Source organism: Ursus maritimus, unplaced genomic scaffold (assembly GCF_017311325.1).
Source record: "Ursus maritimus isolate PB19 unplaced genomic scaffold, ASM1731132v1 scaffold_18, whole genome shotgun sequence".
In the NCBI taxonomy this organism is placed as follows: Eukaryota; Metazoa; Chordata; class Mammalia; order Carnivora; family Ursidae; genus Ursus; species Ursus maritimus.
Window position 1 is genome coordinate 405,648 of NW_024424230.1, and position 25,081 is coordinate 430,728.

The 25,081-nt window shown below is 52.1% G+C and overlaps 1 long non-coding RNA gene across 1 annotated transcript; it reads right to left on the minus strand.

Moving 5' to 3' along the window:
• Positions 1 to 1,087: 1,087 nt before the first annotated feature.
• Positions 1,088 to 12,930, minus strand: LOC103658431. The gene is made up of 3 exons (XR_567175.2): positions 12,536 to 12,930; positions 9,383 to 9,476; positions 1,088 to 1,356 (listed from the first exon to the last, which is right to left on the minus strand). It is a non-coding gene; the product is annotated as an uncharacterized LOC103658431 (long non-coding RNA).
• Between the last annotated feature and the right edge of the window lie 12,151 nt (positions 12,931 to 25,081).

Consider the following 25,081-nt stretch of genomic DNA (forward strand, 5'->3'; position numbering starts at 1 on the left):
GAAACAGAATCACAAGGGAAACTCCCAGCAAGGCTAACAGTCCCATCAAAGCGCAGCAAGAGATTTAGCTGAGATGTCAGGCGATCCTGAGCCAGTCGTGGAGCCGAGAAACACGGAGACACCGCGACAAAGAAAACTCATGTCCTTCTCTGACGGTTTTTAGGGGAAGTGAAGCTTCTGCCTTCCCTGACAAAGGGGTAAGTCCCGGCTCACAGCCAAACGCCGACAAGAGGACCAGCCCAATTCTAGACTCTAGCTCATGGCCAGCAGGCATGTGGGGGCCGTGACAGGAGGGATGTTCCTTTGAAACCGCACGTCTGAGTGTGTGAAGCTATTGTGACCCCCGAGTGCTATGCCCAACAGGACTCTTGCCACAGAGGTGGGAAATCCTGAGGACTGAGTCAGGGGAGGGGGATGGTGTCTTGGCCTCATCTGTGTGCGTCTGGGGCCCACCCCCCAAATCTCTCAGGGTCTCAGGGTCCAGGCAGAAAACCGAGGGTTGAATGAAATAATCTCTAGCTCTCCTCCAGACTTAAGGTCTATAAGTACCAGATAAGAGTGGACAAGAAGGGAGGTGTGGCATTCTGGAAAACAGCAGAGAGTGGGAAGAAGAGCGAGGAGGAAGTAGCAGCAAAGACTGGAGAGGGGAGAGGCCCAAGCTGGTGCGGGAGAGCCTGGGGGGCAGGTGAGGGACCGCCACGGGGCAGGTGTGAGACTGAGATGCATGGAGCGGGGTGGGAGCTAGTGACACCATTTTGCCTGGGGTGGTGAGGACCTAGATCCCAGCACAGCCTTCAGTCCGGATCTTGGGGCGAAGCTCAAAGAATAAACAGCTTCCCAGTGTCTGCTCTGCACCTGTCCTGTGGAGGGTGAGCAGGCTGGAGCCTCGGGGACTCACGGGACAAAGGACAGGGCTGGGGGACAGTGGACGTAGGCTCTCGGGGGGACCCCCAGTTCATCACTTTGCCACTCTCCCACTCTTTAGTTACAACTCAGGGTCTTCCTCGGCCGTCTCCTGCTGGCCTCCCAGAGCGCCCAGGTCCTGCGGGGACAGGTGTCCAAAGTGGCCACGCCCACCGGGTTCATCCTCAGGTTCTTTCCCCAGAGTTCACCCTCCTTCCCCTCCCTCGTCTGAGCTCCGAGGAATCAGTGTGTTTGCGGTATCATACGATAAGATTCTTTAAATGAGATGCTTTCAGGGAAAAGATCAGCCTTCCGGTTTTCTCCTAGCGGGATGTTGGGAGCAGGCACACGTCTTACCCCAGGTCGGTGTCCCCGTGTGGTGGGTCATCCCAGGTGGCCCTTCGCAAACAGTGCCATCCCCTCAGACCTCTGCCAGCGCGTCGTCTCAAGTCCCTGAAATGACAGGTCAAATCCCCCTTTTACTTTTTTATTTTTGTTTAAAAGATGGATTTTATTTGAGAGAGACAGAGAGCGTGTGAGCAAGCGGGGGGAGGGGCAGAGGGAGAGAGAATCCCAAGCTGACTCCCCACTGAGGACACGCGAGTCCGCGACCCTGAGATCATGACCTGAGCTGAAACCAAAAGTCGGATGCTTAACCAACTGAGCCACCGGGAGCCCCTCAAATCCCCGTTTTGGGCACGACTTCTGAACCTTGGTTGGGCCTGAACTTGTTAGAGAATCCGACCGACACGATCCAGCTCCTGTGTGTAATTTACATCACCGCGCACATCATCTTGGCTCAGCCTGGGGTTTCCCGGGACCCTGTGAAACCCAGCATGGTCACGTGGACCACAGCTCCCCAGGTAGAGAACTCGTATTTCTAGGGGAGCCTTCTCTATTTATCCCATTTGCCGATTTCATTATATCACGATGGCAGACAATGCTGTCCCTCCTGTCTACCAAAGGTAGTGTCACCCAGCAGAAGGTTTTGACAAAGGAAAACCTAAGAACTTCCCAGAACTCGCTCCTTTCTCCTATCTTACCCGGCCTCCCTTTGCAAACTAGGCAGCTGCTCAGGAGCCCTACACTATAAGTGTGAGAAGTCTTACCTCCAGGCTCCAACACAGGCCCTCGTCCCCCTGGCCCCTGGCCACGTCCGTCCGGATCTTTCTGGAGGCCAATCCTGCCCGCCGGCACCCTCTGGAAGACCTCCCTAATTGTTCCCTCTTTCTGCGTTTCTCACATGTCCGCCATGGGCTCTTGCAAGTCAGCACAGAGACAGATGGATGGGCCCTCTGGGCCCCAGACAGCCCCCAAGCATGGGCGTACTTCTCACGCTCCCTCCTGGTGGAGGGTCTCCACCGCCCCAGCCCCACGCACTCTCACCGTGGTCTTCCCCTACCCCACACTGGGCTCTTCTGTCCTAACTGCATGAGGCCGGTCTTGGTTGACCTCGAATCCTCTCTTCTCCGTGCCGCCTGTCCCGGCCCCGGTCTGGCTCCTCCTGCTTCTCCCTCTGCACCTGCTGTGTCTGACTTCCTTCCGGACGTCTGAGCAATGCCCGCACACGTCACATTCTATGTGCCCAGAGCTGTCTCCTTGCCTCCCCCCAGAACCAGCTGCCCTCTGCTATAACAGAAGCCCACAGTCACTGTGACACGGGCCACCTGCCCACCCTGCTTCAGTCTCCCGGGCGGGGTCCAGCTGACCCCAGGTGTCCCCTCCAGGTCGGCCATACCGCCAGGCCCTGCTACACTCTGGACTTTGTTCATCGTTTCACTGGACGTACATCCCATCAGAGGCGGCCTGTCCCTCGCCTACAGTCCCATCAGTCTGCAAAGCTAAACACGCACGTCCTCACACGCATAGGTAACGTCTCCAGGCCGGCACGCCTGTTTTAAGAAGTACACTTGTAACTGCTGAATCTGCTTCAAGGTTCAGGTGAGAGGGTTATAATTAGCACAGTCGTATGCAAATGTACCATCAAGCCCACTTTTTCTCAGCAGTAGCTACTTACATGGGTGCTTTTGCTCGTGGAGCCCGGAGAAGAGAGACCTCCCTTCCCCCACCACACTCCATGTAAGAGGGCTGAGCAGTGGGCGGGTGGGGAATGGAGTCGCCCGTCCGCTTCCTGATGGTTTCTGGGCCCAAGTTTGGAGGAAATGGAATCCTGGAGGGAGTGGTTACCACTCCTGGGAGTTGCGTCTTTCCTCCTAGCATTTCCCAAATCCATCCCGAGCACCCGTCATCTGTGACGGTCTCTTGGAGACAGGGGCTGGACCCTCAGTGTCACCGGACCCCAGGGCACTGGCCAGGGATGCCCCCAGGGGGTGTGTTCCTGCCCCATCCATTTCTAACCTGGTGATGGTGATGTGCATGACCCACGTTTAAAAGAGCTCTTTGATGGCCTAAATCACCCTTAAGATGGAGACGTCTGAGAGCCGCTAAGCCGAGTCTCCATCGCTGAGTCCCCATCGCTGGGCCCAGGACGACTCCAGCCAGTGCTGAAGCTGGGACAACTCCTGTGTAGCCAGGCCCCGAACACTGACCGCCGAGCAGGCGTCTTCACAGCACAGAGCTACCGAAAGAGCAGGGGGAGCTAACAGGGGTTTGGCTTGAAATCCTCATGCATTCCAGGAGCTTCCCTGTCCCTACTCTCTGCCCCCCAGTATTCCCAGCACCCGACAGGCAGGTGGGCTGCGATCGGACCAGCCACCAGGCTCCCCGCACTCTTTCTCTGCTGAGCCTTAAGTGAGGGGCCCCCAGGCTGGAACTCAGGAGGCCTGAGACCTCTGTCGTGTCCCCATAAAGGGCAGCAGAGACCAATGCTGGGCCCCCCTCCCCACGTCCGTGAGAGCAGACACAGAACAGGAAGGGAGCAAATTTCTCAGATAATTGTATTTTACTTTTCAATTGTGACAATTCTTATTTGGTAATTTCTTTTTCAAATCAATTTTGTAAAACAAGTGATTAATCATTCCCATACCTCTGAAACAGCATGTCATGCACATAATTTAACTTTCCGTGAGAACTGCACACACAATTGTGAGGTACCACACTGTGGGGCCAACAGCAGGGCTGTGCGGTAAGCGGCGGGGGGGGGGGGGGGGGGGATCTGATGTGGGCCTGATTTCTCCGTGACCCTCGCTTCCTCACAGAGGGGACAGCACACCTCCAGGACGTCTGGCACAGCCCACTGGCTGCAAAAGTAAGGTCTGAAGCAGGATCCAGGATCCAGACATTCCCTCTGCCAGTTTGAGGACAAGGCTGTTGGACGTGACCTGGCGATCCCGCAGCCCTCAGCAGCCCGCCTCCTCCCTGCCCGCCAGGCTCATGCAGCCCGAGGGGACATGTCCCGCCATCCCGAGCCCACAGACCCACAGCTCCCCTCCAGGGAGCTTCCACTCGTGTGTCTTTTTCAAGACGTTCTCTTGGAGTCTGGGCAGTGACATCTGTGACGAAGGACCAGAAAGAACAGCAGGTTGCAGAACAGCACAGACCTACGGCTGACCTTTGTACGCAGGGTTTCTCTTTCTGGGGAAGATGCGTAAAGAAACCTCTGGAAGGAAAGTCATCGATAGGCTGATAGCACACAGGTGTGGGCCGTGCAGTTTTAGGTGACTTCTACTTTCTTCATTACGATTTTCAATCCTGCTCCAACCCCCCCCACAAAGGATCCAAGCAACTTTAGTAGCCGGGAAAAGGAATAAAACCATTCTGATTTTAGGCGGGAAGTCACATCTTGTAGTTTTTTATACGATGAGATAGAAGTCCCCTGAAATGTGAAACGATGGACTTTGTGTGAAGCTGTCCTGGCATTTGGCTCCCTGACTTTCTGCTCTGTGAGCTGCTGTCGGCCGGCACCGGGAGCCATCAGCCTCCACGGTCACTGAGCCCCGGCAAGTGTCAGGCAAGAAAACTGCTTTTCATGGTGGGCAGCTCTCTGCCCAGCAGCACAGAAGAGATGTTTCTGTATAACCACCCACCGGCTTATTTTTTGAAAACTGATGTAGAGTCATACTCGGTAACACTGCTTTGAAAATAATAATGCTGATGATCTTTTCCGGTCACTCAAACTTCTTTCCTCTCTCTCTCTCTTTTTAACCACGTGATTATGTTCAAGAAGTCTAACTTTTGAAATGGAATATAAAGAATCACGAGACACTTTGAAGTCTTCCATGCCAATAAATCTGCAAACGTAGAAGAAACGGTAACTTTCTCAGGAAATAGAGACTATCAAAATGGATCCCACGAGAGTTAGAGACAGAAACGTACCAATCTCCACTGAAGAAACAGAGAATGTGGTAACGGAGCTACCCCACAAAAGGTACCAAACCCAGGGGCGCCTGGGTGGCACAGCGGTTGGGCGTCTGCCTTCGGCTCAGGGCGTGATCCCGGCATTACAGGATCGAGCCCCACATCAGGCTCCTCTGCTGGGAGCCTGTTTCTTCCTCTCCCACTCCCCCTGCTTGTGTTCCCTCTCTTGCTGGCTGTCTCTATCTCTGTCAAATAAATAAATAAAATCTTTAAAAAAAAAAAAAAAAAGGTACCAAACCCAGATGAGTTTCCTGGGAATTCTGCGAAACTTCACTGAAGACCAGACCGTCCGGCTGTGCTACGAAGTATTTCAGAATGCCGAAAAGGAAGGAAGGCTTCTGCGCCCTTTTTGTAAAGCAGGTAAACACTGATACTTACACCAAACACAATTAGTACGAAGAAAGAAAACTACAGTCCAATATCACTCATGAGCATCGATGCAAAAAATCTAAGCAAATATTATTAAACAGGAAGAACCACAATGTGTCTTTAAAAAAACACTAGAAAAAGTGGAATTTATTCCAGGAATGCAAGATAGGTTCAATAGTAGGAAATCCATTAACATCACACACCATAAAAATAAACCCAAGGGGTGAACAATCACATGACTATCTCCACAGATGCCAAGAAACGCTTGACAAACACTCCAGAAATTGAGGAATATTGCACTGACACAATAAACCACCATGTTGAGTCCAAGAGCCAGTCTCTCGTTCAATGAAGAAACACGAAAGGCATTCCCACTAAGGTAATGAGCAAGGGAAGACACGTGCTCCCCGGTATCATGCAACGTCGTCCTTGAGGTATTAACGAACGGAATCATCTGGAGGCAAAGACGGTAAAACCAGCTCCACTTGCAGAGGAGATGGTAGTGTGACTTGGAAAACCACAGGAACCGATGCTCAAACTTTCATTTATTGAATAGAAGAACTGAGTAAAGTAGCAGGCTACAAAAGCAACAGCTTTCCTTACACAAACAAGAAGTAGAGGATTTAGTGACTGAAAAGTCCATTCACAACAGCAACAGGAAAAGACTAAATACGTGGGAATATATTTCAAAAGGAATGTGTGCACTTTTTACGAGGAAAAATTTTAGAACACTCCAGAATTGCCAAAGCAGAGCTGAACGAGGGAAAGCAAACCCTATTCTTGGATAGGACGACTCAGCATTTTACATAAAGAGGTTTTTCTGCTACGGTTAATTTATACATTCGATTCAATCCCAGTAAAAAACAGAGCAAGCTATTTTATGGAGTTAGTCACGTAGTTTAGGACTAAAAGCCAATGTGCAAGAACAGTCAGAAATACTCTGAAAATGAAAAACTAACACAAGAAGAACTCATACAACTGAGGGACAAAGGACCAAAAACCCCATAGAGAAATGGGAAAAAACATGAAAAGGCAATTCACAAAAAAAAGATAAAAATGGCTCTCAAGTGTGGGGAGAAAATGTTCAAGTACACTCATAATCAGAGAAGTACAAATTAAAACAGCACTGAGACATCATTTCTCATCCATGGAACTTGAAAAAATTTAAAAATCCAGCCACAGTGTGTGGGCCGGCTGTGAGGAAGCTGCCTCTCACCCTGGGGGCGGGGGTGCACGTGGGCCCAGCCGTGGCGAGGGGGTCCGCCAAGAAGTGTGAGACACACGTGCCCGGGTCGCTCGCCGCAGCACTGTTCATTCCTGCAAAGTGCTGGGAACAGCCCACGTGCCCACGCGGGAGAGAGTGGCTGAACGGACTCGGTGGGTCCACGCAGTGGGATGTCTGCAGCCGCACAGAGAATGAGGACGTCGCCATGCCCTGGTGTGAGCGCGTTCCAGGGTAGACTGTGCGGTGACCACGGAAGCGGCAAAGGGATATCCGGAGCGCAACACACTTCGGGTAAGACAGAAGGTGCCCAAAAAATGCACACACGTCTGTCTGACTGAACAGAAGAAATTCGGGAGGGATAAGCCAGAAACTAAAGAGAACGAGGGAGGACAGCACAGCGTGGTGGGACGGGGAGGGAGGGAGCACCTCTGAGCACCTTTCCGGATGGCCACGACTCCTGGAAGCGTGGTGGTTTCCACATTCCCTTCACATGCCACAAAATCAGTGGGACTCCAAGTCACGTGGCACCTGAGGCACAACGCAGGGGACGGTGAGGGGCCAGGACCTGAGCTGAGCCACAGTGGGACAGGCGGGCGGTAAGCGCTGGGCTCCAAGGGCTGCACCACGCCAGCAAATCCTCGCGGGCCCAGAACCACCTCCTCTTACATGCGGACATCTCGAGAGGCAGGGAAAGCTGCAGGCCCGTTACAGACGGTGGGACTGAGGAGGACACGCTGAGTGGGCGGTGGGGTCCTGAGGAGACACCTGGAACACAGACACGCCTGGGAAGAGGGCACGTCTGAGCGAGGGCTCTACGCTGGTTCACATCCTGGTTGGATTCTCGTCACGTAAGATGTGACATGAGGGGATCTGGGCGAGGGGACTCTGGGCTAATTTTAGAGCTTTCCTGTAAGTCTAAAATAGTTCAAAAAAAGTTTTTTTTAATCTAACTTTTTCTGCTTCAGCCCTGGGGCACTGGAATGAAACGCGCCTTGAGTCTGAATTTGACAAGTTTTACTGAAAGCATCACAACCTCCTCCAAATATTAGTGCTGGGATTTTCTCACAGGCAAAACCTACCAGAATGTTCAGCCCACTTCTAGGATGGCCCATCAACAACCTAACAGTGTTTTTTCCAGAAATAGAAAAAAAAAAAAAACCTAAGAACAACAAAGTTGGAGGTCTTACACTTCCCAATTTCAAAACATAGCACAGAGCAACAGTACTCAGGAGTGTGATCCTGGCACTCTGATTGGTGTAATGTAATAGGAAGTCCAGAAATAAACCCTCATATCTAAGGTCTGTTGATCTTATTCATTTATTTATTTTTAAAGATTTTATTTATTTGAGAGAGAAAGTGTGAGAGCACGAGTTGAAGGAGGAGGGGCAGAGGGAGAAGCAGGCTCCCCACTGAGCAGGAAGCCCGACGCGGGGCTCGATCCCAGAACCTGAGATCATGACCTGAACTGAAGGCAGACGCTTCACCGACTGAGCCACCCAGGCACCCCTTTGGTCAGTTGATTTTAGACAAGGGTGCCAAGACCACTCAATGTGGAAAAAACAGTGTGTCAACAATGGCATTGGGAAAACAGGATGTGCACCTGCAAGGGTGAACTTGAACCCCTACCTCACACCATACGTGAAACTCAACTCAAAGTAGGTCAATAATCTAAGTTCAAGAACTAAAACTATAAAACTTCCAGAGAAGACATAGTATCAAATCTTCACAACTTTGGATTTGGCAAGGGTTTCTTAAATAGGACACAGGAGCTGAGCCAAGAAAACAAAAAATAGATTAAAGACTTTTGTGCTTTGAAAGGCACTATCAGCCACGTGGAAAGATAGCCCACGGAACAGGAGAAAATATTCCCACGTCACATATTTAGTAAGGACTTAATATTAAGAGTGTGTAAGAGCTCCTACCACTAACAACGAAAACAACCCAGTTAAACAATGGGCGAAGGACTTGAATAGACATTTCTCCAGAGAGGACATTTATACGGCCAATAAACACCCAGAAAGGTGCTCAACAGCACTAGCAATTAGAGAAACACCATCACAGTCACACGACATCCCACTTCTCATCGACGGGAATGGCTGGAATCAAAAAGACAGACAATCACCAGCGTGGGCGGGGGGGGGGGGACGTGGAGATACCGGAGCCCGTGGTATCCTGATGGTTGCAGCCACCGCGGAAAACTGTCTGGCGGGTCCTCGAAAAATTAAACACAAGCATATGACCAAGCAATTCCCCTTCTAAGTAGATAACCCAAAACAATCCAAAGCAGACTCTCCAACAGGTCTATGCAAGCTGGTGTCCCCGCAGCATTATTCACAACAGCCAACGGTGGGAGCGCCCACCAACAGATGAATGGATAAAAAAAACGTGCTATATTCATACAAGCTTATGCTTTTTTCTTGAAGTTAAGAGAACAAAACAAAAAAAAAGCTTATAGAGTATTTTAAATTAAACCACAGATTTTTACCAAAAAGACAAGAAAAGAGAAGAAAATGTGGTATGTACATGCAATGGGATACTTTTAGCCACGAAAAGAAGTGAAGTGCTGACCTGTGCAAGAACGTGGATGGACCTTGAAGACGTTCTGCTCAATGAAGGAAGCCAGACATCAAAAGGACCGATGTCGTGTGGAACAGGCAAATTCCTGGAGACAGAAAGTAGCTACGATTAACCGGGGGGTGGTGGGGGGAAGGGGAGTTTCTGCTTAATGGCTACAGGTTTCTGTTCGGGCTGACGGGAACATGCTGGAGATGATGTGGCACGGCACGGTGACGGTACTTGCGGCTGCCCCGTTGTCACATCTCAAGCGGCTGGAAGGCACAGTCTATGTTTTAGATGGTGGACAGCTGCCAGCCGAGCCCATCTGTGAAGCGGGGCTCATACACACGCCACAGACTGGTCACCAGCGTGGCTCAGGACTCATGAGTCATGACTGGCGTGGTGCTCAAGCCGGCAGGGCCTGACACAGCCCAATGAGAATAGACGGTGTGCGCGGACGGCGCCCGGCGTGGACAGGCACTGTGTCTGTGACAGCGATGAGGACGTGCGGGTGGGGGGCTGCACAGAGGAGCCCGGGCCCTGGAGTCACAGCCCTCCCTCTCGCCTCCCAGCTCTGTGACCTGAGCCCCAGCCGCACTCATACGGCCACCTGGAGCGTGGCAAAGGTTAGTGCCGCCATGTGCCAGAGCACAGGGCAGCTGCCTTGTGGGAGCAGGATGGAAGATATGCTGCCTCACTCTGCCATTGACCTGCCATTGACCCGCCGCGTCCTGGGCCATTCCCGGCCATGGGCTTGTCCAGCGTCCCACGGCAGGCTGCTTCCAAGGCCTGCGTCCTGTGGGCATGTGGTCTTGGTGAGACTTCCTGGGGAGTATCTGTACCGGTTATGTTTTCTTCTCCAGGAACTCTGGCCTGTGGCGTCTCAGGGACCCTGGGGATAAGGAGCCCAGCAGAAGGAGTCGCAACTGCTGTCCTTGACTCACTGGACAGTGTGTGTGGGGGTGCAGCTGGACCTGAGGTGGAGGGGGAGCTCCATCCATGGTTGCAAAGCCCGGTGGCAGAAGCGACAGGAGGGAAGCTGGGCAGCAGAGGTGTGTGGGGAGGGGCCATAGACCCTGCAAGGCCCAGGCCACTCTAAATGGAAAACAAGTCCACTTACGATTGCATGAGAAAGAATGAGATGCTTAGGAATACAGCTGACCAAGGAGGTGCGTTTTCTTACCTACAAAGGCTGCTGGAAGAAATGAAAGAAGACGCAGCTACTAGGAGGTATACGCCATGTTCACGGACCGGAAGACTTACTGTACGAAGAAGTCCACACCCCCCAGAATGACCTAGACTCAATGCAACCCTATCCAAGTCCCAACAACATGTGTTTGCAGAAATAGAAAAATCCATCCTCAGGTTCATACGAGATCTCTGAACAGCCACAACGATCTTGAAAAAGAACAAAGTTGGAGGTCTCACACTTGCTGCTTTCAAAACTGCTACAAAACGGAGTGTGGTCCTGGCATCGAGACAGACTGACAGACCAAAGGAATAGAGCAGAGAGCCCAGAGAGAAAGTGCGCCAGACAAGGGCGCCAAGACTATTCGGTGGCGAAAGGACAGTCTTCTCAACAAATGGAGCTGGGAAACCGGACAGAAGAAAGGAGTTAGACCCTCCTCTTACCCCAGATAAAAAAATTAACTCAACATCGATCAAAGACCTGGATATAAGCACCAAAGCCATAAAACTCCTAGGAGAGAACACAGGGGAGAATCTCCATGACATTGGATTTGGTAATGAGTTCTTGGATAGGACACCAAAAGCACAAGTAACAGAAGAAAAAATAGGTTAATTAGACTTCATAAATAATTTTATGTACCAAAAAACAGTTATCAACAGAGTGAAAAAACCCACAGATCCAATTATAGGGAGAAAATATTTTCAAACCATATATCTGCTAAAGGGTTAATACCCAGAACACTCCATATATCCAGAGAACTCAGCAACAACAAAACAATTTTAAAACGGGCAAAGCATTTGAATAGACGTTTCTCCAGGAGCTACACTGAGAGCCAGCAAACTGCCACAGTACTCATCACTGGAGAAATGAAAATCAAAACCAAAGATACCACTTCACACGCGTTAGGATGGCTATTAAATAAAACAAACAAAACCCCAGAAAGTCCCACAGGTGCTCACAAGGATGTGGAGGAACTGGAAGCTTGGGGCCCCGGGAATATGAAATGGTGTGGGTTCTGCGGACACAGCATGGAGGTTCCTCAAAACATTAGAAACAGGGGGGCGCCTGGGTGGCTCAGTTGTTAAGCATCTGCTTTTGGCCCTGGGGTCCTGGGATGGAGCCCCACATGACGCTCTTCCACTGGGAGCCTGCTTCTTCCTCTCCCACTCCCCCTGCTTGTGTTCCCTCTCTCGCTGGCTGTCTCTATCTCTGTCAAATAAATAAATAAATAAAATCTTTAAAAAAAAAAAACATTACAAACAGGACTGCCATATGATCCGGTAATCCCATTCTGGGTATAGACCCCAAAGAACTCAGATATTTGGACGCCCACGTTCAGAGCAGCATTATTCACAACAGCCAGAAGGGGGAAGCAGCCACGAGCCCGTCAGTGGGTGAATCCATGAGCCAAGCGTGGTCTCTCCATCTGATGGAATATTCTTCAGCCTTAACAGGGGGAGACTCTGGCCCCTGCGCAGATGGACAGACCCCAAGAGCTGTGGTGCATACAGTAAGCTGCACGAGAAGCCAAGTCCTGTAGGATTCCACGTGGGTGAGGTGCTCAGAGCCGCCATCGTCGGGACAGAAAGCAGACGGTGGGGCCGGCGTCTGGGGGAGGCGAGGGCATGTCCGTGTTGGATGAAGGGGCACTAGGGCTCTGGCTGGGGAGGGTGAAGATGTCCGGAGAGGGGTGGTGGGGGCTGCGCGAGGTGTTACCGCCCCTGAGCTGCACGCTTAGAAACGGCCGAGCAGTCAAGTCTACGTTCTGCGTATTTTACCGCAATTAAACCCCCCAGAGCCAGGGGCTGCTTATGGTCTTATCACTGACGCGTCCTCCGGATTACAGGCATCACAAAAAAAAGCACTGTTTGCACGTCCTGCAACCACACCCAGACTCCTCCGGGAATTCTGGCCTCCCCCGCTCCTCACTTCCCTCTTGGCTACCGTTCGCTCGCGCAGCCCCTCCCGATTCTCACCTGCAGTGCTCTCCCTCTCAGGAGACCCGCTCACAATTTCCAGAACAGACTACACACGGCTCACACTCCCACCGGTACTGCGCATGGAGAGTTCTGGAAATACCCCTTCTTTCATCTGTGGAGACACAAGCGGCAACTGTCTGTGCCTCGCTCGAAGCCGGGGGCCCTCCCCACCAAGTTCCGGTCCTCGCCCGTTGTCTCCGGTATCTGAGGGGCGTGAGGCCACGACCGAGAGGCCGCAGTGTGGCTGCGCTGCCGCTCCCCGGAGGGGCCGGGAGCCTCCGGAGACCCGAGTCCGAGTCAGGAATCAAGCACCCCGAGGCCTTAGGATCCATCCGTGTGGGCCGCTTCGGGCCTCCCTGTCTGCAGAGGCTGTCGGCTTTGGGTCCCCGAGGCTCCCGTGCACTCGCCGGGATGCCCTCCCTTCTTGTCCCAGCTCAGCCCGCACGGGGTCCTGCTCCCACTCAGCGGAGCCGAGCTCAGAGGGCTAGACACCCGCCCAGCAGTCTGGGTTTTCCCATGCTGGGGACGCTCCACGGGTGAACACGTGAACAACGATGTCCCCATGGTCCCGGCAACCTACTAGATAAGTCATCAGTGATGAGGTCACAACCAACCATACTCTTTTCTAACTACTCAGGATTCTCTCAGTTCTCTTCAGTTCAGGTGGTTTCCTAACGCCGTGATGGTGTTCGGTGTGAAAAGCCAGGGAGACTGGCTGCCAGGTCACAAGGGGGAAGAGGGCTCGCCCTGGCCCCTCCAGCTTCTCTGGGGTTCTGGACCACAGGAGCATTTTGTGCAGAAGGGCAGCTGCATCCCCTCGGAGAAGGGACGGTCCACGTCCACCTCTACCCTCCCCTTCAACAGCTCGGAGAGGGGACGGTCCACGTCCACCTCTACCCTCCCCTTCAACAGCGTGGAGAGGGGACGGTCCACGTCCACCTCTACCCTCCCCTTCAACAGCGTGGAGAGGGGACGGTCCACGTCCACCTCTACCCTCCCCTTCAACAGCGTGGAGAACGGACAGTCCACATCCACCTCTACCCTCCCCTTCAACAGCTCGGAGAGGGGACGGTCCACGTCCACCTCTACCCTCCCCTTCAACAGCTCGGAGAGGGGACGGTCCACGTCCACCTCTACCCTCCCCTTCAACAGTTCGGAGAGTGGATGGTCCACGTCCACCTCTACCCTCCCCTTCAACAGTTCGGAGAGGGGATAGTCCACGTCCACCTCTACCCTCCCCTTCAACAGTTCGGAGAGGGGATAGTCCACGTCCACCTCTACCCTCCCCTTCAACAGTTCGGAGAGGGGATAGTCCACGTCCACCTCTACCCTCCCCTTCAACAGCTCGGAGAATGGACGGTCCACGTCCACCTCTACCCTCCCCTTCCACAGCATGGAGAGTGGATAGTCCACGTCCATCTCTACCCTCCCCTTCAACAGCTCGGAGAGGGGACGGTCCACATCCATCTCTACCCTCCCCTTCAACAGCTCGGAGAGGGGATGGTCCACGTCCACCTCTACCCTCCTCTTCAAATCCAATCCAATCCTCACAGGTGGCTTTCAAGGTGACATATTTGTCAAGAACTTTTACTAAAGCTTCATATGAAATATTTGCACATATGTTCTATAGATTAAACTTATTTTGAAATATCTGTGGGTTCATATGCAGTTGAAGAAAGAGTATAAGGAGATTTGTGTGTCCTTTTCGTGGTTCCTCCAGTGTCACAACCACCAGGACGCTGACACTGACAGCCCAGAGGGAGGACATCCGTCACCACCAGGGTCCCTCGTGCCACCCAGGCTCCTCCCTCTCCCAGCCTCCTAACCCCTGGCAACAGCTAATCTGTTCCCAATCTCTGTAATATTGTCACTTCAAGAATATTATGTAAATTGGAATCATTAGAATGATTATCTAGAGATTGGCTTTTTTGACTCAGCATAATGCCCTGAAGATTCGTCCAAACTGTCGTTGTAATCACACTTCACTCCTTCCCAGTGCTGAGCAGTGTTTTGTGGTGACGACGTCCAGCAGTAAAACCATTCACCCACAGAAGGACATGGGGGTCGTGTCCAGTTCTTGACTATTGCAAACAGAACTACTATAAACCGTGTGTACAGGTTTTTGTGTGCATTAAGTCGTCATGACTGGGATAAATGCCCAGGAGAGCAACTGCTGGGTCATATGCTAGCTCCATGACCGACTTTACAAGAGACCGCCGGCCAATATTCTAGAGTGGTCACGCCATTTTCCAATCCCACCAGCAATGCGTGAGACATCATCTCTCTACATCCGCGTCAGTATTGGTGTATATGTATTTTTTATTTTGGTTGCTTTGATAAGGGTGTCGTGATCTCTCTTTATGGTTTTAGGTGCATTTCCCTAATGGCTAATGATGTTGGACATCTTTTTATCCATCCTCTGTATATCCTCTTCAGTGAAATATCTTTTCACATATTTTGCTCATTTAACTGTATATTTTATTCATGGTTTTTTGGGGGAGGATTGCTATTGAGTTTTGAGAATTCTTTACATAGCATAGATTTTGGCCCTTTATTGGATGTGTGGTTTGCACATGTTTTCTCTCACTTCAGCTTTTCCTTTCATGCTCTTAAACTGTCCTTTGAAGAGCAGGTTTTAATTTTGATGAGGTCAAATTTATCAAGCTAAGTTTTATGGATCATGCCTTTGGTGTTAAGTCTAAGAACTGTTTGCTTAACCCTAGATCCAAAAGGTTTTCTCCAATTTTTTTTTCTTAAAGTCTTATAGCTGTACATTTTACACTTAAAATGGGATCCATTTTTAACTTAATTTTTTTTAAAGATTTTATTTATTTATTTGACAGAGATAGAGACAGCCAGCGAGAGAGGGAACACAAGCAGGGGGAGTGGGAGAGGAAGAAGCAGGCTCATAGCAGAGGAGACTGACGTGGCGCTCGATCCCATAACTCCGGGATCACGCCCTGAGCCGAAGGCAGACGCCCAACCGCTGTGCCACCCAGGCGCCCCAATTTTTAACTTAATTTTTACATAAGGTGTGAGGTTAAGGATGAGGTTCTTTTTTCCCGTCTGTGGACAAGCACTTGCTCAGCCATCATTTGTTGTCAAGTCTCTGCTTCCTCCACTGAACTGGTTTTGCAACTTTGTTCAAAGTCAGTTGGACATACTGCTGTGGGTCTGTATTCTGTTCCACTGTTCTGTACATTTGTCTGTCCTGCCAGCATCACAGGGTCCTGGCTCCCGAGTCTATATAACGGACATTCATAGTGAGACCTCACACTTTATTCTTGTTTTTCAAGATTGTCTTAGCTATGTTAGAGCGTGTGCCTTTCCAGATGAATTTCAGAATAAGCTGTCTGTATCTACAAAAATTCTTGTGGGGACTTTGATAGAAATTTTATTAAATCCACAGATCAATCTGAAGAGAAAAAACAACTAAAATAGAGTCTTCCGATCCATGAAGATGGTATGTCTTTCCATTTGTTTAAGAGGTTTGGGATTTTCTAGAGATCATCATGCTATCTGCAGACAGGATGGTGACAGTTCTTCCTTTCTGACCTCTACCCCTTTTGTGTCCTTTTCTTGTTTTATCTAACTTCCAGTACTAGGTTGAATAACAACGATGAGGGTGGACAGTTTTGTCTTGTTCCTGATCTTGAGGGGGAAACATTCAGCCTTTCACCTACACATGTTATTAGCTTTAGGTTTTTGTAGACGCTCTTTATCTAGTTGAATATCTATTTCTAGCTTTCTGAGAGTTCTCATCATAGATGGGCATTGGATCTTAGCAAATGCTTTTTTCTGCATCAATTGATGTGATATTATGTCTCTTTTGTGGATATGGTGGCTCATACTGATTGATTTTTGACTGTTGAGCCTGCCTTGCACACCTGGAGTAAATCTCACCTGGTCCAGCAACTTTATACATCACTAGATTCAATTTGCTAATATTTTGTTTAGGATTTTGTGTCTAAGTTCATGAAAAATACTGATCTGTAGTTCCTTTTTGTGCTTTCTAGTGTGGTCTCTAGGTAATGCTAACCTCATAAAGTGAGTTAGGAGTTCCCTCCTTTTTGTTGAATGTTTGATAGAATTAACTCTTCTTTGAATGTTCGGTAGAATTTTCCAGTGAAATTGCCTAGGCCTGGAAATTTCTTTTCTTAGGAGTTTTAAAATAATTAATACAATTTTGTAAGTTATATTGATTTGTTTCAGCCCAGGAACAGGACAGCCATGCAAGGCTGACTGAGTGCGTATCATGGGACCAGGCTGGCCCAAATGCAGGTGACTGCCTGGGGCACGGACTCTGGCCATGGGCTCAGAGCCCCACCAGCCCTGCAGGCTGGGTCCCCACAGGGGCAGAGGAGGAGTCTGAAACCCAGAGCAGTGAAGGAGACAGGGAGGAAGGCTTTTGTGAAATCCCATGACCTCGGTGGGCCAGGGCAGTTAGTGTCACTGGGTAAAGCTCCTGTGTTTTCTAGAAGAGATGAACAGCCCCTGTTCTAGGGTAGAATGCCATGGAGCACCGTCTGAAGATGACTCAGTGGCCGTGAGCATCCTCCCTGCTGTGAGTGAGGGTTAGGACGGAATGCCCGGGCATCTGTGTGGAGCTGGAGGCAGACGGCCCCAGGCTCTCAAGTGCAGACTCAGGATCCGATTTGGGGCATCACAACCAGGACCAGCTTTTCTGGCTGTGATGTGAGGAAGGCCAGCCACATGAGGGGCTGTGGGCCCAACACCCAAAGTATTGCCAGGACACAGAGGATGGAGAACAGTCAGGAGGGAAGGGGGCCGTGTGGGCCTGGGACAAGCTGGGAAAGGGATTTTGAGTCAGGAAATATGTCCTGGTCATTTGCTTAGGAGATGCATGGCCTTGAGCTCATCACTCAGTATGTTTCTTATCTGTGAAATGCAGTGAATACAACTGCTTCAGGATCTTTGTGAAAGTTAAGTGTGTGGTATGTGCAAAGAGGTTGTACAGCTCAGAAACCCCATAATGTGTCCCGGGAGAGGGAGCCCTGTGCTCATTCAGGTGACAATGCCTGTGGGCCTATGGAGAGGCTGGCAAAGTTCTGGAAGTGTCTCATGGGATGTGAGGAAAGACATGTGGCCTGTTCAAAGCCCCCCATGCGCACAGTCCTTACAAAATGCACCCCTCAGAGGCCCTCCCTGAGGAAGAATAGAGAATAAGGGCCCACAGCTCTGTGTTCGCAGGCTTAGAGCTGTAGTGGAGAGGAAGGCCAGCCGAGGCACGTGGGTCCGAGCCGCTCTCCTTATGTTCCCCGGCTTTAAAAGAGAAGCTGGGACAGTCTCCCCAAAGCCCTTTCCAGGTGGCCCCAGGTCTGGGGCTAATTCTGATATTACACTTAAAAACAGATGGGGGCAGCCTGAAGCCCTACACGGAGCATCGAGCCATGGGGAGGGACAAAAGAAAAGAAAATGATGCAAAACCCCCATTTATTATTAATTTCTAATTCTGGCCCTGAAGCAGCACACGCGTGGAGAGCTGTCAGTCTTCAACGGACAAGAGAGAAAGAAGACGATTTTCTCCGTCAAGGAGGCTCACAAGCCCTTATTTCTGGTTGCAGCCTGAAAGGGGGCCACCGCACGGTCTCCGGGGAGGTGCCGGCCCCAGAAAGTAGAGCGAGAGGTCACTTTGTGGGTGGCTGGAAACTCTGTAAGGAGCGGTCGGAGAACCCATGTCCTGAAGTCTCCTCCTAGCACCGCCAGCTTCCGAGAGGTAGCAGACGTCCCTGATCCTGAAGGCTTTGTCCTCCAGGCCTGACGGGGGCCAGATGGCATATTTGAAGGATCCCTGAATAATTTGCATTGCCCAGGACTGTGGGCAAGGAGAGAGGGGCTGGCTGAACGCATTTCAGGAGACACCTCTGAGATCCTGCAAAGCGCAACGGGCCCCAAGCCCACTGATGAGGTGGGTAAAGCCTGCTGGCCACACCGCCTCAGGGCAGAGCCAGCACGTGCAGGGTCCAGGAGAGGCCAACCAGTCCCTCTGAGCACAGCGGAATGGCTTCTTCAGGCTGCCCTTCGTCTCGGGAGACCACCGAGCCCTCAGAGGCAGGTGTGTCCTGGGAGACAGGCTCCCACCACTCGGCGGGGACGAGGCTCAAAGTCATCCTGGGAGGTGTTTTCAGGCCACTTACAACCCCCCGCCACACAGACACCCAGAAGATAAATGTGAGCAAGACACCAACACACAGACCGCCCAGCTTAGACCTTGCAGGTCAGGCCCTCCCTGGGGACTTCACCTGGGAGTCTCATCAGCCCTGAGTCAGCTCTGGAGTAGCATCTGCTCGTCAGGACATGCCTGGTGACTCTTCCTAAGTTCTCCCCTGCCCACCAGGCTTGTGTATGTACATGCAGATGTGTCTGTGTTTATGTGTATGCATGTCTGTATATGTGTATTCATGCATGTGTGTATACGTGTATGTATGCATTGTGTATATGTGTACGCATGTGTGTATGTGTACACATGCAGATGTGTCTGTGTATATGTGCACGCATGCATGTGTATGCATGTATTCATGCATGTATGTGTATCGTGTATTCATATATGCACATGTATACACGCATGCATGCGTGTATATGTGTATGCATGCATGCGTGCATGTATGTGTATGCATGCATGTGTGGGTATGTGTATTCATGCATGCATGTGTGTATATGTGTATGCATGTGTGTACACGTGTATGCATGCATGTGTATGTGTACACATGCAGATGTGTCTGTGTATATGTGTATGCATGCATGTGTATGCATGTATTCATGCATGTATGTTTATGTCTGTATGCATGCATGTGTATTCATGCACATGCATGTATGTGTATCGCGTATGCACATGTATACATGTATGCATGCACGCGTGTATGTATGTGTATGCATGCATGTGCGGGTATGTGTATTCATGCATGCATGTGTGTATATGTGTATGCATGTGTGTACACGTGTATGCATGCATGTGTGTATGTGTACACATGCAGATGTGTCTGTGTATATGTGTATGCATGCGTGTATGCATATATTCATGCATGTATGTTTATGTCTGTATGCATGCATGTGTATTCACACACATGCATGTATGTGTATCGCGTATGCACATGTATACATGTATGCATGCACACGTGTATGTATGTGTATGCATGCATGTGTGGGTATGTGTATGCACTCTGCAAGCCTGCCAATGTTGCAGGCTCCCTAGGAAAACAATACATCACGACTACCAGAGAAGAGTGGACTCGTTTATCCTGAGCACTGCCCAACCAGCTCCTGCACCTGCATCTTCTCCAGACGCTGGAATACTTCTCTTTCTAATCTCTTGAGTATTGAAGAAGACAGTATATTTACTATCCTTTCTCATCTAAAAGATGTCTTTTTTTTCTTCTGGTGGAAATAATCAAGGAAATTTGTTCATGGTCAGAAACTGTCCATTTCTTGAAGGAAATGTGAACCAGCCAAATGAACGTGAGCTGTGCTAAACGCTCCAGAAAAGTGGCCCGGAAGACAGGGGCGCTGTGTCCTCCCCACCCCACGGTCCAATCTCACAGATGCCAAGAGGACTGTTGCCCTGTGACTGACTAATCTACATAATGAGCATAAATTTTTAATGCATTTTATTTCACCAAAGCATTTCACTCTATTGCATTAATTGCTATGATGTTAACTAAAATATACAGATATAAAACTTGTGCACTTTATTTTCCTGTTAACCTACACATGAAGACATCTCCTCCACACCCCAAAAACACGAAAGAAAGGAAACAGGAAGGAAAACCTCTCCTGGCTTTTACCAGACATGGGTTTGCATGTCTGCTCTGAGGGATGGTCAGAAACCCGCTGGGCCATACATGTGACTCTTCCCAGGGGGACAGCCGGGCACCCCTGAGCGCAAACCTGAGCTGAGGGAGGAAGACTCTGGCGTGGGGAGCCTGCTAGGCACCCCTCAGCGAGGGTAGGGGCCCAAGTGCAGCCAGGCCTGACCTCAGCGCCCTGGCCATCGCCTGCCCACCTGGGCTTCCTAACTAAGAGTGCTTGGAAATTTCTAGGCCTAACTAAACTCACTCAGACAGACCTGGGTGCCTCAAGACATACGCAGTCTGGATGGGGGCTGCCCATTACTGTGAACCCCCAGTAAGAAACACCTTTCATATTGTGGCCCAGAACACACAAAACCACACCTGTGAGATAGGGAATTCGGATACATTCTCTTCTCTGTCTTGCTACAAAGGTGCCAGTTCCAACACAAACCAGCACTTCCAACCTTCGAAAGCAGGAGAATTACTCAGAATCCGTGTTGAGCATCTGAACCCCTGGGCCCCACCCGACCCATCAAACCGAACCCGAGGAGGTGTGGCCCAGAAGCAGGCATCGACCCGATGCACTGATTTCTCCGCCCTAGAGGGCCAAGGGCGCGTGTGGGGACAGCCAGCCGGGGCACACCAGCTGGGGGCAGACCCTCTGTGCATCCCCGTCCCCAAGTCCCGCTGGGGCCTGGCAGGTGCGCGGCCATCGTACAGCCTCTCCCGCTGGTTCTAATCCTGTGCAGAAAGAAACCCGCATCTTCAAGACAGAACCGAGTGAAAGCTGCTGTGACATTCAGGTCAGCCTGACGGCGTCTGAGGTTCTGCTGGCTCCCGGGATGCTCGCCTTCCATTTCACGTGCCCAACACTACTCTCAGGTTTAAGATTTACACTTCATTGTTCGAATATCTGAGAAGGTTAAAAATACCCAGGAATTTCATTAAATTCTGGGAACGGCCACCCAGGGCTCTGCTTGTCCAAGGGAGGCCGAGCCGAGGGTTGGCACAGGGCAGGTGTGGCCTGGAGCGCAGGTGCACCCGGTGGGCCAATGGGAGAGACCGCTAAGTCGAGAGATGCCATGATGTCCAGCTGCCCCATCCTGGGCAGAAGGAGGTGAGGGACACTGAGCCCCGCCCCTCAGGAGCACCACTGTGAGCTGGGGAGCGTGCATTGCTGCAAATTCTCTCTCATTGTCTTAGCTTCGCTGATTGAAAAGAGCAACATAAAGGTTGCTCTAAACACACAATCAAATTAAAATACTGGGTATTTCCATTTTGAGTGAATATATTACTTCCTTTTTCACAATACAAGTTTCTCCTCTGAAAATCAGAAAGCTAAGGCATGGCTCAGTCCAGCCTTCTCCTCTACTGCGGGAGAAATCAGAAAACACGAGCCGTCAAAGAATTTGCTGACATCTCCCAGCCCAAGAGGCCCAGGACATTTGCACTGGCCCTCACGGGAATGCGCCCCCTTAGTTCTTAGGGGTACTAGTAACAGGAAGCTTCTGGTAACCAGTTGGTAAGTCTGACTTCATCGGTCACAAGAAGAGGTTGAAGCAGGCTGTTCACAGCTCCTTTGAGAAGCTCTGACTCTGAGAGACGCCCGACAGCCCTCCTCTGGGAACCTGTTCCCACGTGACGGTTCGTTCACTTGCTTCTCAAGCTGGTTCCTGACTTAAGGTGCCCCTACAAACAAGCCTCTTGTTAAACGGAGCCCAGGGAAGCCTGCAGGTGCCCACGATGCCAAGAGAGGAGCTGGCCTCAGAGCCCAGGGAAAGAAAGTGCTGGACGCCTATTTCTCTACCCCCCACAGGAGCCCTGAGGGCCTCTCAAGCTCTGAAGTGCACATCAATGGCCTACTGGGAGGCCTGGTGGGGTCTGGGAGCCGGGCTGCACCCCTGACCACTTCCAGGGCCATCCTCCATGAAGAGGGAGAGCCAGGCACCATGAGCTGGCCCCCACCTCACTGTGCTGCTGTGCCCCTTCCCTGCCGGCCTGGGCTCCCGAGGTTGCCCTTACTCAGGCCAACCGTGAGCTAGCCGTCAGGCAGTGGGGGCTCCAGCCCTCAAATATCCCGGTTCCTCCTGAAATCGTCTGTTAGCACACAGGTGCTCAGGGATTCCCAGACACACGTGGCCATGCTTCTCGGATCCCCTGTGCCCATCTCATCTGGCAGAGCCCACCTGCCTTGTCCTGCAGCGATCCTCTGGGGGCTGGCTGTCCTGCGGTGGCCTCCCGACCTCCCAGAGCACACACACACACACACACGCCCTGGTGCTGCCCCATCTGCTCCCCTTCACTCCCACCCCCACACAGCCACTCTTGCTGCAGAAGCTGAGCGCTCCCTCCTACTCCAAACACTCCTCGGCTAGTCCTGCCCTCCTGGCGCCTGAGTAAGAGGCGCTGCTTCCGGAAGAGCAGCCGGAACCGTGGGACAGGAGGAGGAAGAGGCTGCTGAGCCCTTGGCTGCCAAGTCCTCCCAAGACACTCAGGCCCCACCCGCTTGTGCCGGGCAAACCCCAGCATCTTCTCATTTCCTACCAACCTATGTGTTCCATGCGACCTATTAATTGTGGCACATACACCTGTAATTACGATAATGCAGCTCTCAGCCATACGCCAGGTACAAACTCTTAATTACCACTCCAACAATTCATCAACCAGCTCAGATTTTCGGAGCATCTGGCATGCGCAGGACTCCGTGCCAGGCATAGAACAGAAAAACTGCACAGCCTCCAGCTTCTGTGCCAGCTAACAACGCGCTTCCCTCCTTTTCTTCCCAGCCTACAAAAACACCCAATTTTTTCTTGAATTATGGAAATCTCAAGGTATAAAAAAAACTTTTGCAAAGTGGAATATATACATTGTAAAAGGAAAGGGATCAGAACACAGTTTGGCACCAGCCTTGGAAAGAATCTCAAAGTTGTTTTCCTAACCTGTCTCCAATTAAAATACAAATATGTCTTTTCTTAGCCATGGCGTGTAATTCTTAGTATGTGTGTGGCTGGTACGCACCAGGGAACCACAGCCAAGTGGATTTCATCCCCCAAATGTGCCCCAATGCACCCCCACCCCCAATTCACAGTTGAAGAGAACCCACAGCAATCCCACCCCCCTTGACCAACTGGGAATTATTAACGAAGAAGCCTCCGGAGGGCAGCAGTGCGCGCACCACGGTCCACACAGCACGATCTTACAGACGGGGCGCGGACAGGACAGCCTCCCCTCTGCTTCAGCAGTCTGGGGTTTGGGGGACCCCTCCTGGATTTCATGGATCCTATGACTTCCTGCCCTGGGCTTTCATTCCCTGTGCAAGGGATGACCTTGGACGGTTCACCTAACTAACGTCCTTTCCAGCAGCTGCCCCTCGGCAGGGCGGGCACGGGTACGCTCTCCCGCTTGTGCCGGTCCGTGGAGTCAGCCATTCCGAGACGCACCAGCACAGAATCCATTTTACAGCCGCTACTCGGTGCCAACATTGGCCTTGAGCACACACTTGAGGAAACCATCGGTTTTTGCAGCCCAAGAAGAGGGAGGAGAAAGGGAGGCCTGGGACAGGGAAAAGAAGTACTTTCTGGAATTCTAAAGACGGGAGCCCAAACCCAAGCTCTGGGCTGGGGTTTCAGCCCCGGTAACAAAGGCAGTAACGGTCCCTGACCGTGGCCCTGCTCCGACGGCCAGAACCAGAAGCCGAACCCTCTGGAACAAGGCAGGCGGGAAGGGGCTCCACCGTCACCCCCAAACCGCCAGAGCACAAACGCGCAGGCGCACGGAACTCCTCAGCACTCCCCTCCCCCGCCCCTCGCGGGTCTGACCCCGGGCAGCTCCCTGCGCGCCCCCCTCCCCCGCTCCAGCCCCTGCTCTGCCCTCGGCGCGCGACTGTGCGAGGCCCCTCAGCCGGCTCGGGCTGCTCCTGAGTTTGCAGAATTCGCGGCTAAGTGAGCCGGGACCCCCTCGCCATTCAGGTCTGCGCCCCGGGTGGCCGGAGAAGGCAGGGCTGGGAGGAGGGCCGTGCGTGTGTCAGGTGCGAGTGAGGTGCGTGCCTGTGGAAGGTGCATGCGTGTCAGGTGCGCGTGTGAGGCGCGCGAGTGTGCGCGCGCAGGGGTGGGTACGAGGGGCGGCGAGAAGAGGCGAGGAAAGGGCCCCCACGAGCCAAGCACTCGCCCACGTCCCGCCTCCTCCTAGCGGGAGCCGGGTGCGCCCACCTACCAAACGCGGGCGAGCGCAGGGGCAGCCCTGGTCACTCCCCGGGTGGTGAACGCCGCTCTGCCCCTCCCGCCCTTCCTCTCACCTGGGCTCCGGCAATTCCGACGGACAGACGGGTCGGAGGCAGGAACCGGGCTCCGGCTGCGGCTGCCCAGACCTCCATGGAAGCGCACCCAGCGGCCAGAGCCCGCGCGCGCCTCCCCCCGGGCGCCCGCCGACCTGCGAGGGAACTCGGATTTCGGCAGGGGTCTGGGGGCGGCGCCCCGCACAGCCCCGCCCCGGCTCCAGGCTGCCGGGAGGGCACTTCAAGTGCCCCCCCCCCATCTCCGTTGCCCCCACTCCACGGCGCAACCCGGTAGCAACTGTGCGTGCGGGACCAGCGCCGCGTCGGGACAGGCGCCTGCGCCCCCTTTGCCCTGTTCCGGCCTCCGCCCCTTCGGTGTAGACACCCCCCACCCCTTGCCCCGCTTTGGCTCGGAGAGACTCCAACGTAGACCTTTCCTCCTCGCCGCGCCCTCTTGTCCCT